Raw genomic sequence first — 12,574 nt, 5'->3', positions numbered from 1 at the left:
GGCTGGAAAACCCACAACCGAAGAGTTTTCAGTGCTCAACGGCACCCAAGAGATTCCTCTTCCGTGCTGGCGCCGCAGCAATTTCGGGACCCAGGCTAACAGATAGATACACACAGCGAGTCACGGGGGCCCTGGAGGTGAGCGGGATGCTGGCGGTCCAGGAAACATCCTAAGGCCACAGGGCCGTGCGTGTGCAGACGAGGGCGTGCGTGTGCAGACACGTGCCCTTGGCTGGGGAGGCACCATCACGGGCCGCGTGCAGGGGGCCGGTCTCTCCCTCCCTGGGGAGGTTCACGCACGAGGGCCGCTTCACTGAGAGGTGCTGATTTTACCACAACTGCCTGTCACCCTTCGTTTAAATGAAGTCTCAACTCCTAGTTCCCACGGTGGCGTTCAAGTACTCGCCCAATTTTCTGCATGCGGGGCGAACGGCTTCCCTCTCGTGGGTCAGTGCTAAGTCCTTAACCGGCATCGGCCACAAGGCAGGCTGCCAAAGCTGCCGCATCGCCAGGCGAACGAGACCGTCACCCAGTCCGGGGTTTCTCAAGCCTTTTCATTGCTTCACTCACCGCGGCTACTCAATCAACCCTGAGTCAAAAATTCTGGTCAGCAACTGCCCTGAGCTAGGTGAACTTTGAAAGACACTTCTCATTTCGCTACAAATTGGTTTAAAAAGGACACACAGTCCTACCTCAACACTCTAGCTGATGCAGAGTTTTTACATTTTGATTTGAATACATTCTAAAACTGGATTCACCCTACTGAAGACACCAAGAGAAATCAAGAATCACCTTCCTTTAGCTGAAATGTTTCTGGTGCGTGGACAATAGTCTTTATTTATTTTGAGAGAACAACAGAGAAAAAAAGAGAGAGAGAGAGAGAGAGAGAGAGAGAGAGAGAGAGAGAGAGAGAGAGAGACTATCCCACGGGGCTGGATCCCACAACTGTGAAATCATGATCTGAGCTGAAATCAAGAGTTGGTCGCTTAACTGACTGAGCCACCCAGGCGCCCCTGGACGAGGGTCTTGATTCCCGGGGTTTCTAGGAGCTTGATTTCGCCTACTGCTCCTGTGGGCCCACCTGTCAGACCTGCACCCCCTTCTGTGTACATGTTCAGTCACTGCCCCGAAAAATACCAGCTTGTTGAGAAAGTCCTTAGTAGCTATTACAATATCAAGTACTTATGTCCTCTGACATTGCAAATACTGGGGAAAAGCTATGTGAGTGATACATAATATACGTGTATTGAACCTGGGCTTTGAGTCAATCAAATGTAATTAGATTATAAATCCAGTCTCTCAATTATCTGAGTAAATCATCTGAGCTCACAGAAAACGTGCCATTTGATGATGACCTTCAGTAACAGAGGGATTTTTTTTTTCTTGAAGGCAGGTGAGGGTTGCTTTTTGTTGTTGTTTTTTAATCTTGCTCCCCACGAAGAGTCAGAACAATCTGCCATATGCATAACAAAGGAAAAAATGTGGTAAACCCATAACATCAGCTACCCCTAAGAGGATTCTGAAACAGATTTACACTTAGTATTTTTACCTTAAAAAAAAAAAAAAAAAAAAAATGGAACTGCTCCTAATCAAGACAGTTCTAGTTGCAAAAATTTGTAGTGAATTTCTCTCAGGGTACACAACTGGTTTTTGTAGTCACTATGATACTGGTGATTTTTAGGTTGTTTAGAGGCAGAATAAGAAACAGAAAAGTGGCTCTTTTGCACCTCTACAATAATTAAACCCCACACATAAATACGCATAAAGAACATTCTACATATTAAGACTGTGACTGATATTTTAAAATTTTTTAATGTTTTATTTTTGAGAGAGAGAGAGAGAGAAAGAGAGAAACACGAACGAGCGGGGAAGGGACAGAAAGAGACAGAATCTGAAGCAGGCTGCAGGCTCTGAGCTCAGCACAGAACCTGACGGGGGCCTCGAACCAGTGAACCGTGAGATCATGACCTGAGGCGAATTTGGATGCCTAACCAACTGAGCCACCCAGGAGCCCCATGATTTCTATCAACACACTAGTTTTGACTGGGGAAGTACTAATGTCTTCATTGTCAAACTCAAGTCTAACGTGGGAGGCCGCAAAGAAATGTCCGCCAACATTCTTGATTTCACATAATGTACTTCATTAACTTACGTTTTTCTTTCTCAAAGCTTTCAAGCTTATGCATCAAATAGCTTATTTTGAAAACCATCAAGCCATGTTTCCAGTTGAAAATGAGTATTTTTTAAAGAACACTAAAATCACAAAATCCAGATCCCCTCGCGGTTCTGTAAGGGGGGAAAACACATGTATAAAAAAGGACATTTCAGAGGGCCTGAGCTTCACAAACAACTCAATTTTCTAAGATAAAACTTACACATCAACACTTTGTAAAGAAACCAACTTATGCAAGGTATAAATGCAATAACTGTAGAAAGCAGCACATTTTAGGAGCAATTTTTTCCAAACCGGACACAGAGTATGTGTTCACTTAAGTCTATACTAGGCCTTCAATACCTCAAAACCCTCTCCTCCACGTTTAAAAAAAAAAAAAAAATCCTTTTTTTAATGTGAAACTGCAGTTCCATTCATTGCTGCCAAGACAGTCATCTGAATGTTTTAAAATTACTTTTCACTACAACTATTACAGGAATCTACTGTCCTACGTACAAACACGCACACTCACCTAATACACCTACCAACAAAGCAACAGGTCGGATGGTTACCTTACACCACACCCAAACGTTCACAAGGAAATTTTAGTGCGCCATGGTTTGTTGGTTACAGTCTGTGAATCCTTCAACCACAGACATTTTCTAAAAATCAGCTCATCAGAAGAAAATGTCTACATCATAGGTAAAATCTCAAAGTTAAAAGAACTCCTACGAACCGGTCTGATTTACTGGAATGCCATTAAGTTGTGTTCCAGAAGCATCGGGCCGGCCCGACACGCCCCTGGTGCCCGCCGTCTAGGAGCCCGTCGGGGAGCCGGGAGCGGGGAGGCGGGCGGCCTGCGGCTCTGCGCCCAGCGCGGGGCCGCAGGGTTTTTCTGAGCTTCCGGGGAGCAGAGGGGATCGCAAGCGGGAGGACGCTCGAGAACCGCAAGCAGAGCCCAATCCACGAAACCACGGGGACTCCCAGCCGCACTGGGGGCAGGCTCTCGTCGCGGGACACGCGGCTGAGCCTGAACACAGGTGCAGCAGCGCGAGGAGGTCACGAAGCCGGCACCGGGACCAAAAAGGAAGGTGCGAGTACACAGCATTGTGGAGGAAGAACTGGGTAGCTGGCTCATGGAATATGGAGTCTCTGCTAGGCGGCTAGCGAGAGAGAAGTTGGGCCCGGGGAAGGGAGCGAGACGGGAGTCGCCTGGGGCAGGACGGGTCGGGAGGTCAGTGTGGATGGAGCTCGGCAGAAGCCAGTGAGCCAGCGGTTAGAAGCATCACAACTACCTCCGCGGAAGCAAAACCGGGAAGCCCCACAGCAAAATAAACTGGAACAGAGAATCAAGTCAGGAGAGAGGTCCTGAACGTCCACTAAAAGATACAACTAGAAGAGCAACATATTCTCCGCAGAAGCTAATGTCAAGAGATCTTTCAAGCAAAAAAAAAAAAAAAAAAAAAAAAAAAAGGGCGAACTGGCTGAAAACTTTGGGAATCACTGCCTGTTAAATTCCTTCCTTGAAAAGGCCAAAATGCTCCAGAAAACAGACCTGGTTATGCTTCCCAAACTAATCCGGCCTAACACCTCCTGAGAACACTGTTCACACCCTGGAAACCACCGAGCTCGAAATGCAGGAGAACCCATGGGAGAGAGCAGGGAAGAATCCAAGGCCATAAAGGGACACCACTTCTGATTTTCAACGGACTGAAATTTCCAGTCCAGGCAGTTTCAAGTTATAAAGAAAAAAATTTTTGACCTATCTTTGTAGTGAATGCCATAAACCAGTATTTTCCAGGTTTAAAAAGTACTTTTAGCAGGACCCCACCAAGAAAACGTCGGGTGACGCACGCTTTGACTGTGTTGGTGTTCCTCAGCACTGACTATAAATTAATGCTAATCCATGTGCTTAAAAAAATTGTTTTAAGATACTTCCCGTAAGAGCATTTAGGATTCAGACACGGAATAAAGTGAAGCAGAAATCGCTTCTAGACAACTCCACACCTAACCGGATTCGTCAGGATCCCAGGCTCTACGGCACCTCGCACACAGTGCTCCCAAGAACACACGGGCCTCCAGACTCCATTATCGGTGCTTGCCAAAGACACAACAAAAATGAACACGTCGATTTACTGAGATCACTTGCTACTTCAAGGCATGTTGTCACCTATGAGTCTAAAATCAATGTGTTCTACAAAACAAAATACATTCTTTAATATGGTAGAAAGGTTTTCTTCCCTCAAAGGCTGTATTAAGGGTCCACCTTATACAGACACACAGACACACACACCCTGGAAGACATATATCCCCTGGAAGATCTAGATCTCCCTGTGACAAGAGCAACATATACTAACATGTCAAAGGTCCCTCAGTGTGCAACCAAGTATTTCCTAAATGTATTTATTCACAGATCTTCTCTCTCACCCCCGTCACTTACATGTCACAGAACACAGATGGACAATTACGGCTCCAAATGACAACAGTGAAAATGCAGTCAACGTGTAAAGTGGAACACCTTCGTGATAAGAGTGACGCCCCAAAACCCCACAAAAGCAAATGAAGCTTCACAATATCAAGCTGATTGTATGACACGCCTCACCAGAGGAATGCCCCAGCTCACCTACAGACATCAAAAAACAACCCGTACGCGGCAAAGTCACCAACACACAGAACATTTACAAAGTACCACTGAAGGGAAGACTGGGCAAATTGCTCAACAGGCTGAGTATCTACCGCATCACTAAGCCTTCCCCCGACCCCGCCTTTGTGTCTTTTGAGGCCCCTGTTGGTGCTCTTTCTTCACTGTGTCAAATAGGAGACGCTGACCGGGGGACTCTCTGAACACGGGTAAAATGTCCCGGCACTGCGTCCAAGTTCACCACCAACCAGGAAGGTGGAGGAGAGGCTTCCGTCCCAAGTGAGGCATTTCCAAGGAGCAGAAAGCCAAGGGAGTCCAGCTCCAAAGTCACCAACGAGGGTCCAGCCTGGTCTCTGGCGCTGAGTAAATGTTGAGTAAAAAGTGGTGCTACTACACCTAAGATGAACCCACAAGGAAACCTCCTGGATTTTGAATGTTTCACATGGTGGAAGTCAGAAAACACCACTCTGGGACTTCCTCTTCTCCACCCTCCCGCAGGTGGTGAAGCACTCGACTTCTCTCCGGTCCGGCACAACTGGACTCTGGGCCGGAAGGAAGGCAGGCCTCCTTCCATCCAGCAGGGAGGGCGGTTCGGGCTCCGGCCTTTCCCCCACGTCCTGACTTCCGGCTGCTTCTCGGGCACTTAACTACTTCAGTCACGACACGGTTAACTAACCCCTACATAGTAAAGGCATTTGAGTCCTGGCATTTGGTGCCATGTTTCCTCGATGTACCTCTTTTATCCTAAGTCCAACTGCATTCTTCATTTGTGTCATTTAGAATACACACTCAATTTAAAACTGCACCTATTACTAGGAGTTATGAAGTCAGCAAAAAAGGATAGGAAGCTCACAGCATCACCAAGAAAAGGAAGCTTCCACACCGAAGACAATCGGTCAGTAATGAATCCAGTGTGAGAATTTACTAAAATCTCAAAATTATGAGTTTCATGAGATTAAGGTGGTTTCAGGGAGAGCATGAACCGTGAGGGGACTTGAAGTAGCTGAAGGATGAAGGTGTGGGGGAAAGAACGGGAAATCGGGCAGCCCTCCCCGCACACACCGAACTGTCAGTGACAGCACGCCGGCGCACAAAGCCAACACCAAGGCCATTTCCACGCAAAACCAAGCAGAACCGCCTCGCTCCAAGGAGACCCACCAGCTCCACTGTTCTTTCTGTGGTAGTTTTTACAAATTAATCCACTGTATTATACATACACGTGCACTGTAGAAAACGGGAGGAAAAAATGAAAACCAGAAAAACTAAACTAAAAATAGTCCATAAATCCACTGCTCAGAGATCATCACTATGACTTCTTGGTTTGTCATCTTTTTATTTAAGGTATGTACTCACATACCACAACCCTAAAATTTTAGACATTACAAATGGTTTTTTTTTTTAATTTTTTTTTTTAAACGTTTACTTATTTTTGAGACAGAGAGAGACAGAGCATGAGCGGAGGAGGGTCAGAGAGAGAGGGAGACACAGAATCCGAAACAGGCTCCAGGCTCTGAGCTGTCAGCACAGAGCCCGACGCGGGGCTCAAACTCACGGACCATGAGATCGTGACCTGAGCCGAAGTTGGACGCTTAACTGACTGAGCCACTCAGGCGCCCCTACAAATAGTTTTATAGCATGTTTTTGTCACTTGATGCTCAGTGAATAATCAATACAGAATTACAGAAATGCAAAGTTATTTAAAAATGATGAAATAATTGTCCTTAACAGCAAAACACTGAAAACAAACGCTCAAATGATGGTGTTAAATAAGTGTCCTCATGAGAGCATCAATCTATTCATCATTTCCGCTCTTAAATTTTAGAGTGAGTGATTTCAAAGGGCACACATAGTTTGTAAGCTTGTGTCAACAGATTTCTCTCGGAAAAGTCATACTAAATTACTCTTTCTAGTAACGCACGAGTGGGCTCGTTTCTCCATATCCTCACCTGAAGCAGTTTATTTTTTCTTCTATGCCAAAATTTTTAAGAACAGGATCTCCCTGATTGGCATTTCTAGGAGTACTGCTGGTGGAGCTGAAACTTTCGTGTTTCCTGCTCCTTCTTTTAGAAAGTACTTGTTGGCGCGTTGTTTTTTTTTTTTTTTTCCCATGGCAGAGGAAGGTGCCTTCTATATCCTATTGGTTTACAAGTCCTCTTTCTGTAAGGAAAGTTAAATTGCTTGTAAGTTTATAATATCTCTCTGTTTGCCATGTGTCCTTCTGTTTCTGGCATTTTAACGTCCAGAAACTTAATTATTCTGATTTTTTCCTTTACAGGAATTGTTTTCCCTTACAGTTCCTACTTTTGGTAGTGTGCTGGGAGAGGCTTTCGCCATCTTAAGATCATTTGGTTTCTTAAAAAATTTTTCTATCTATTGTTTCTGAAAACATTTTTTGGGAAGACATTAAAAAGCACACAAGTTCACCACCCTAGAATTACAGCCAGTTTGCACTACTTTAAATATTTTCACCAGCGCCTACACACTTCATGCACACAAGATTTTAAATGGCTGCACACATTCATTCTAGGTCTTCCAAAATACTTTCTGACACAGGCCTTTTTAAAAATCACAACTTGTTAGATCTGAACAGTCTTAAAAGGGTTTTATACGTTTTTGCAAGGCCGATGAATCACACCCAATTTAACAGTCCTGAAGTTCCAGAACTGTTCATTTCTTTCTTTTTATTTATTTTTCTGAGAGACGGTGTGCAAAAGGGGAAGGGGCAGAGAGAGGGAGATCGAGGATCTGAAGCAGGCTCTGTGCTGACAGCAGAGAGCCCGATGCAGGACTTGAACTCGGCATGAGTTCATGACCTGACCGAAGTCAGACACTTGACCAACTGGGCCACCCAGGTGCCCCCTGAACTGTTCACTTCTATCCCATTAGTGCCTAATGACTCTCCTTCTGTGTCCACCAGTTGCTGAAAGACCAAGAAGAATAAGCATTCTTGGCGGTCAAGCAGAGTTCTGCACAATGAATTCGGTTGTCGTGATGGGTTATCAATCTTTAAGGCACTTCCATTCTGATCTCTTCTCTTTCATAGAAAACACTCAGGAAGCAGCTGTCTGCAGTCCTGAGCTCCGGAGTCTCTCCGCCTCGTCCTAGGCTTCACCACCTACTAGGTCTGACCTTCCGTACTCAGAGCCTCAGTTTCTTTAGCTCTATGCTGTAAGGTAGATTAGGCAGCGGTACCCACACTTTATGAAGTCTGGTAAAAATTCCAGGTGGGAGTCTGTTCTTGAACACAGGAGTTAAATGAATGTAGACACAGGCAGGGTGCTAGGTACAGGGGACAGATGGATGGCATACGTTCCCAGCCCTGATGGAGGTCCATCTAGGGGGAGAAACCACCCAGTCCAATCAGAGGGTAAATTGCTGGGACAGGGACCCAGGCCAGGCCTCATGGGATGGCGAAGGGAGGGGGAGGAGGAGCGCGGGGGGACTCCTAGCCCTGGATGGGATGGGACAAGAGGTCAGGGCCTAAGTGGAACCATTTTGAAGGAGCAGGAGTCCGTCAGGTGGCAGAGGGGAAGCTCAAGCAAAAGCAGGGGACAAAAGGCCAGCACGGGGAAACGGCCATAGTGTTGCTGGAGCAGGGAGTGGAAGCCAGTGAGGGGACTCTGCTTACTTGATCCAAGTTGCCCAAAGGAAAAAATTTAAATGACTATCAAACTGAGGTTTCACAAGTCTGTTTTTCACACATGAGTAAGAGTATGCTTTAGAGGACAGTTTTTCAAATGCTGTTAAAAGCTGTGACATTCCCATGGCATCCACACACTTTGAAGGCCTAAAGAAGTCTTAAAATAGTATCAATTAAAAACCATCTTATTTTACAAATAAGGAAATACAGGCCCAGCAAAGTTAAGCTGGAATCAGACCCCAGGTCTTCTCTATCAAGCAAAATGTTCTATGCAAAACGTCCTCGGCAAAAATAAGTGAATAACATACATATGGTGGGAAAATATCTGTGTGAATAAAAAACCTTAACATCATTAGGCATCATAATTCTGTTTAAAGCATGCATTATTAAACGTACGTGTTATAAACAGGGAGCTGAAAGTCCTTGTTAATAAACATAAGGGCCTTCCTTCCAAATTTCATTTACTCTTCATTTAATGTTTGCCCCTCAGTTTTGAAAAACAAAAGACCACTTTACTGACAAAGTACCAGGTAACAGGAAAAAGAGCAAGGTGAACCCAGAATTGGCCCTTAAAAATGGGACACTCTTTTCTCTTGGTACATCTCAATGAGAAGTTCGAAATAAGCCAATGCTCCCCTGAAGACCTCATATTCCAGATTGACTCTACTGCTGAAGATAGAAGGCCAGGGGCTTTGGGAACTATGTGGGGCTGAAACAGCAAAGAAGAAAAACACAAATACATTCCTAAGTTTCTGGGGGCCCTGATTTTTAACTTGAAGAATGGCAAGTAACAGCCCCTCAATTTAAAGTGCCTTCTTTTGGGACACCTGGGTGGCTCAGTCGGTTGAGCATCTGACTTCGGCTTAGGTCATGATCTTGCGGTTTGTGAGGTGGGGGGGGGGGGGCGCTTCGCATTCAGTGTCTCCCTCTCTCTGCCCCTCCCTTCCTCACCCTCTGTCTCAGTCTCTCAAAAATGAATATAAAAAAAATTCAAGTACCTTCATTTTAATTTTCCATGCTGAAAGAAAGGCCCACTGTGCCTCCTGGGGATACTAGGAGGGAGTTTCTTAAAACAGAAACAAAAACCAAAAAAACAAACAAAAAAGGGCCTCAAGGAAAGAATGGCCTTTCCGAGAGGTGAGGTCACATAAGACTCCAGTACCTCCGCTGGGCGCACCTCAGCTCTTCAACAGGGAAGGGCCTCAGCTCCCAAGGGATTTCATTTCAAAGGCAAGGCTGCAAATACTTAACCTGGCGGAAAATACTTCAATCTTGTTGCAATCGATCAATTGATAAATAAATAGTTTTTTTAAAACTGTAAAGCTGCACCTTAAAACTAGTTCTGAAGGGGGGAAAATGCTAATTAAAGTTTTGCCACTTGTTTTCTTAACACTTTCCTGGATTTCCACAAAGAAAACCCGGGCATTTTTCCTTTGGGGCACTGTATCGGATCCTGGGCTAACAGCAATTGTAATGAAATTTGCATTCCTACCAGCACAAGCGCAGTGCTTTCTGCAGCCCCCATCAGAAGTGGCCACAGCCCGGGGATCAGAACTGTTTTGGATTTATTGATTCAAAAAACAACTGAGGTACCCACGGCCGAGGTCTATCCTATCGTGGGGGTGCACAAATAAGGCATATCCCTTGCCTTCAAGGACTTCATAGTCTGAAAAGTGTGAAGGCTGTAATGACAATCAACACTAAGTTACTTACCTCGTGGATACTCAGCAAGAGGCAAAGGAGTCTTAGGGGCTGTTAATTAAGGTGGAAGGAAACTGCAGAATCAGCTGAGGCATTCGTGTGTCCCTTCGGCCTCCTGATGTGGTCTCCCAGACATTAGGACTGGGAGACACTGCTGCAAAGACCTGAGCATGTGGCTCGGAGGGGAGGCATGAGAAATTCAAATACTAGGCTAGCTACCGTGTTTTTCTTTTTTGGCAAAATTGTTTTTAAAAGATGGCGCCAACCACGGAAAAAAAAGCTTAATATTTTCAGAGAGTAATTCAGCCACCCGTCTCAAACTTAATGAGCACTCTCCAGAAACCCCCCCAAATGGGCATCCTAGGGTTAAAGTTTGTGTGCTTTGGAATTGGAAATGCGATTCCTCTTACCAGGGAAAGCAACAAACAGCACTGCCAAGTAAAAAAAAAACAAAAAAAAACCCAAAAAATTCTAATATCCAAGAACCTTTTTAAACAAAATCTATCCGACCCCCCAAATTCCCTGACAAAACTGGTTTTGCTTTTCAAACATTTCCTAGTTTGCTACACAAGCCATAATAAATTCTCCAGGATCTCAGAAAATCAGGTAGGCAACGTGGCCACAAAAAGAGGTTTTAAACTTAAAACTGCACACAGTTTAGGTCCTAAAAACTCAGGGCTTAAAGTTAAAAAAGTGAATTTAGTTCCCCTTCTGCCACTCGGAATAAGTGCATTTCAAAAACAGCGTGACCATTTACTCCACTCCTAACTTTGACTGTTTTAATGCCACTTCGGGGAAGGGCAACTACACACAGCACATAAATAAGTTAACTGCAATTCCGTATTTGCACACTTACCACTAACGCCAGCTACGAACTAAAAGCAACAACAGCGATCCAATCGGAAAAGAGAATCCCGGTTTTGGCAAAGAGCTCGCTAAAGAGAGAAAACCCTTAACTTTGGGGATCGGTCTCAAGGAATGTTCCTAAAGCAACTCCCTCTCTCTCAGCCGTTCCGTCCAGAGACCCCAACGCGGCACAGGTGGCGGAACCAGGCTGCCGGCGACCCCGCCCCACGCCGGCCGCCGGCGCCCCGGGTTACCTGCAGGGTCAGCGCGCGCTCCCGCCGGGCGCAGGGCCGGGGGCGCGCCGAGGCCCGGCCCGACTCGCGGGCACCGGGGCGGAGTGGGGGGGGGCCCTCCTTCCCGTTCGGCCGCCGCACTCGCATCCCTGCGCCCCTCCCCGGTCCGCTCCCCCGAGAGAACGGGGCAAAGGGGCGACTGTGACCCGATAATAGCGTCCTGCACAGTCGCAACAATGCAGGCGGGGAGCCGGAGAGCCTGCGGGCGGCGAACCGGAAAGCACAGCCCGGCTCCGCGGCTCCTCCTGCGCGCGAGCCCAGTACTTTCCTGAGAGCACGAGTCGGGGGGAAAAGCGCCGCACGGGGGACTAGCGGTCCCGAGGGGTGGGGGGGGGGGAGAAAGGGCACCAGCCCGGGCGCCCCGCGGGGTCGCCGTACGAAAGGGGCCGAGGGGGGGCGAGGCGCGCACGCCCGGGCTGCCCCGAGCCGTTCGCTCGCCCGCCCAGCCCCGCAGCCCGAGGCCGGTCGCGGCCAGGAGAGAGGCCGGCGCCACCAGGCCGCCGCCTCGGGTGCGATGAATCGGGTGTTTTTTTTTTTTCTCTCCCCCCCCCCCGCTCCCCCCTCCAGTGCGTAGTCCAGGCCTGGTCGCTCGGAGCCCGCGGCCGGGGCCGCGGCCCGGCCAGGCCCGAGCCGGCCGGGGTGACTCAGGGCCGGGCCCCGCTCGCTTCCCCTCCCGCCCCAGCGTCCTCCGCCCACGAGTCCCCGGGCCCGGCCGCCATTCCGCCCCGCTGCGGCTCGGCTCGGCGGCTCGGGCCTCGCCGGGCGCCTGGGCTCGGCCGCCGCGGCCCCAGTCACTGCGACACCGCGGCTCCGGCCGGGGCCTGCGCCGCCGCCGCCGCCTCCCCTCGGCCCCGGCGCCGCCGCCACTCACCCTCATTTCCCTTGGTGCCTAAATGGCTCGGGCGATGTCTCCACCTGGTCGCTGAGCCCGGGCCCCGGTTAAATCCCCGTCCCGCCAAGGTCTGGCTGCGTCCCTCAGCCGCCGGGGCTGCCCCGCCTGGAGCTGCGTGCGACACGGCTCCCGCCTCCTCCTCCTCCTCCTCCCCTGCCCGCCCGCCGGCCCTCCTCCCGCCGCCGCCGCCGCCGCCTGCACCACGCAACCTCCGCCCTCTCGCCTTTCGTCCTCGCTCCCCGCCCTCCCGGCCTCACCGGCTCCGGCTACCGTGGGGGAGAAGCTGGTGGGGGAGGGCCGGAACGCACCGCCATCGGCGTCCGGGGCGGGGGAGCCGGGAAACCGTCGCCGCCATCTCCCCACAAGCCCGAGGCGCGGGAGGGGCCCGGAAACCTCCCGCCCGGCGCGGC

The 12,574-nt window shown here is 48.7% G+C and overlaps 1 protein-coding gene across 1 annotated transcript in view; it reads right to left on the bottom strand.

Moving 5' to 3' along the window:
* The window catches only part of CUL1 (cullin 1), a 105,126-nt gene extending 92,842 nt beyond the window's left edge, over positions 1-12,284 (bottom strand). The window contains exon 1 of the mRNA XM_047097018.1: positions 12,144-12,284. The gene's annotated coding sequence lies outside the window, so the exon portion shown is untranslated. The remainder of the gene's footprint in view (positions 1-12,143) is intronic.
* Between the last annotated feature and the right edge of the window lie 290 nt (positions 12,285-12,574).

Source organism: Lynx rufus, unplaced genomic scaffold (assembly GCF_022079265.1).
Source record: "Lynx rufus isolate CCGP_SWC_20201006 ecotype Redwood Valley unplaced genomic scaffold, mLynRuf1.p SCAF_4, whole genome shotgun sequence".
In the NCBI taxonomy this organism is placed as follows: Eukaryota; Metazoa; Chordata; class Mammalia; order Carnivora; family Felidae; genus Lynx; species Lynx rufus.
This window is presented reverse-complemented; position numbering and strand designations above follow the sequence as displayed.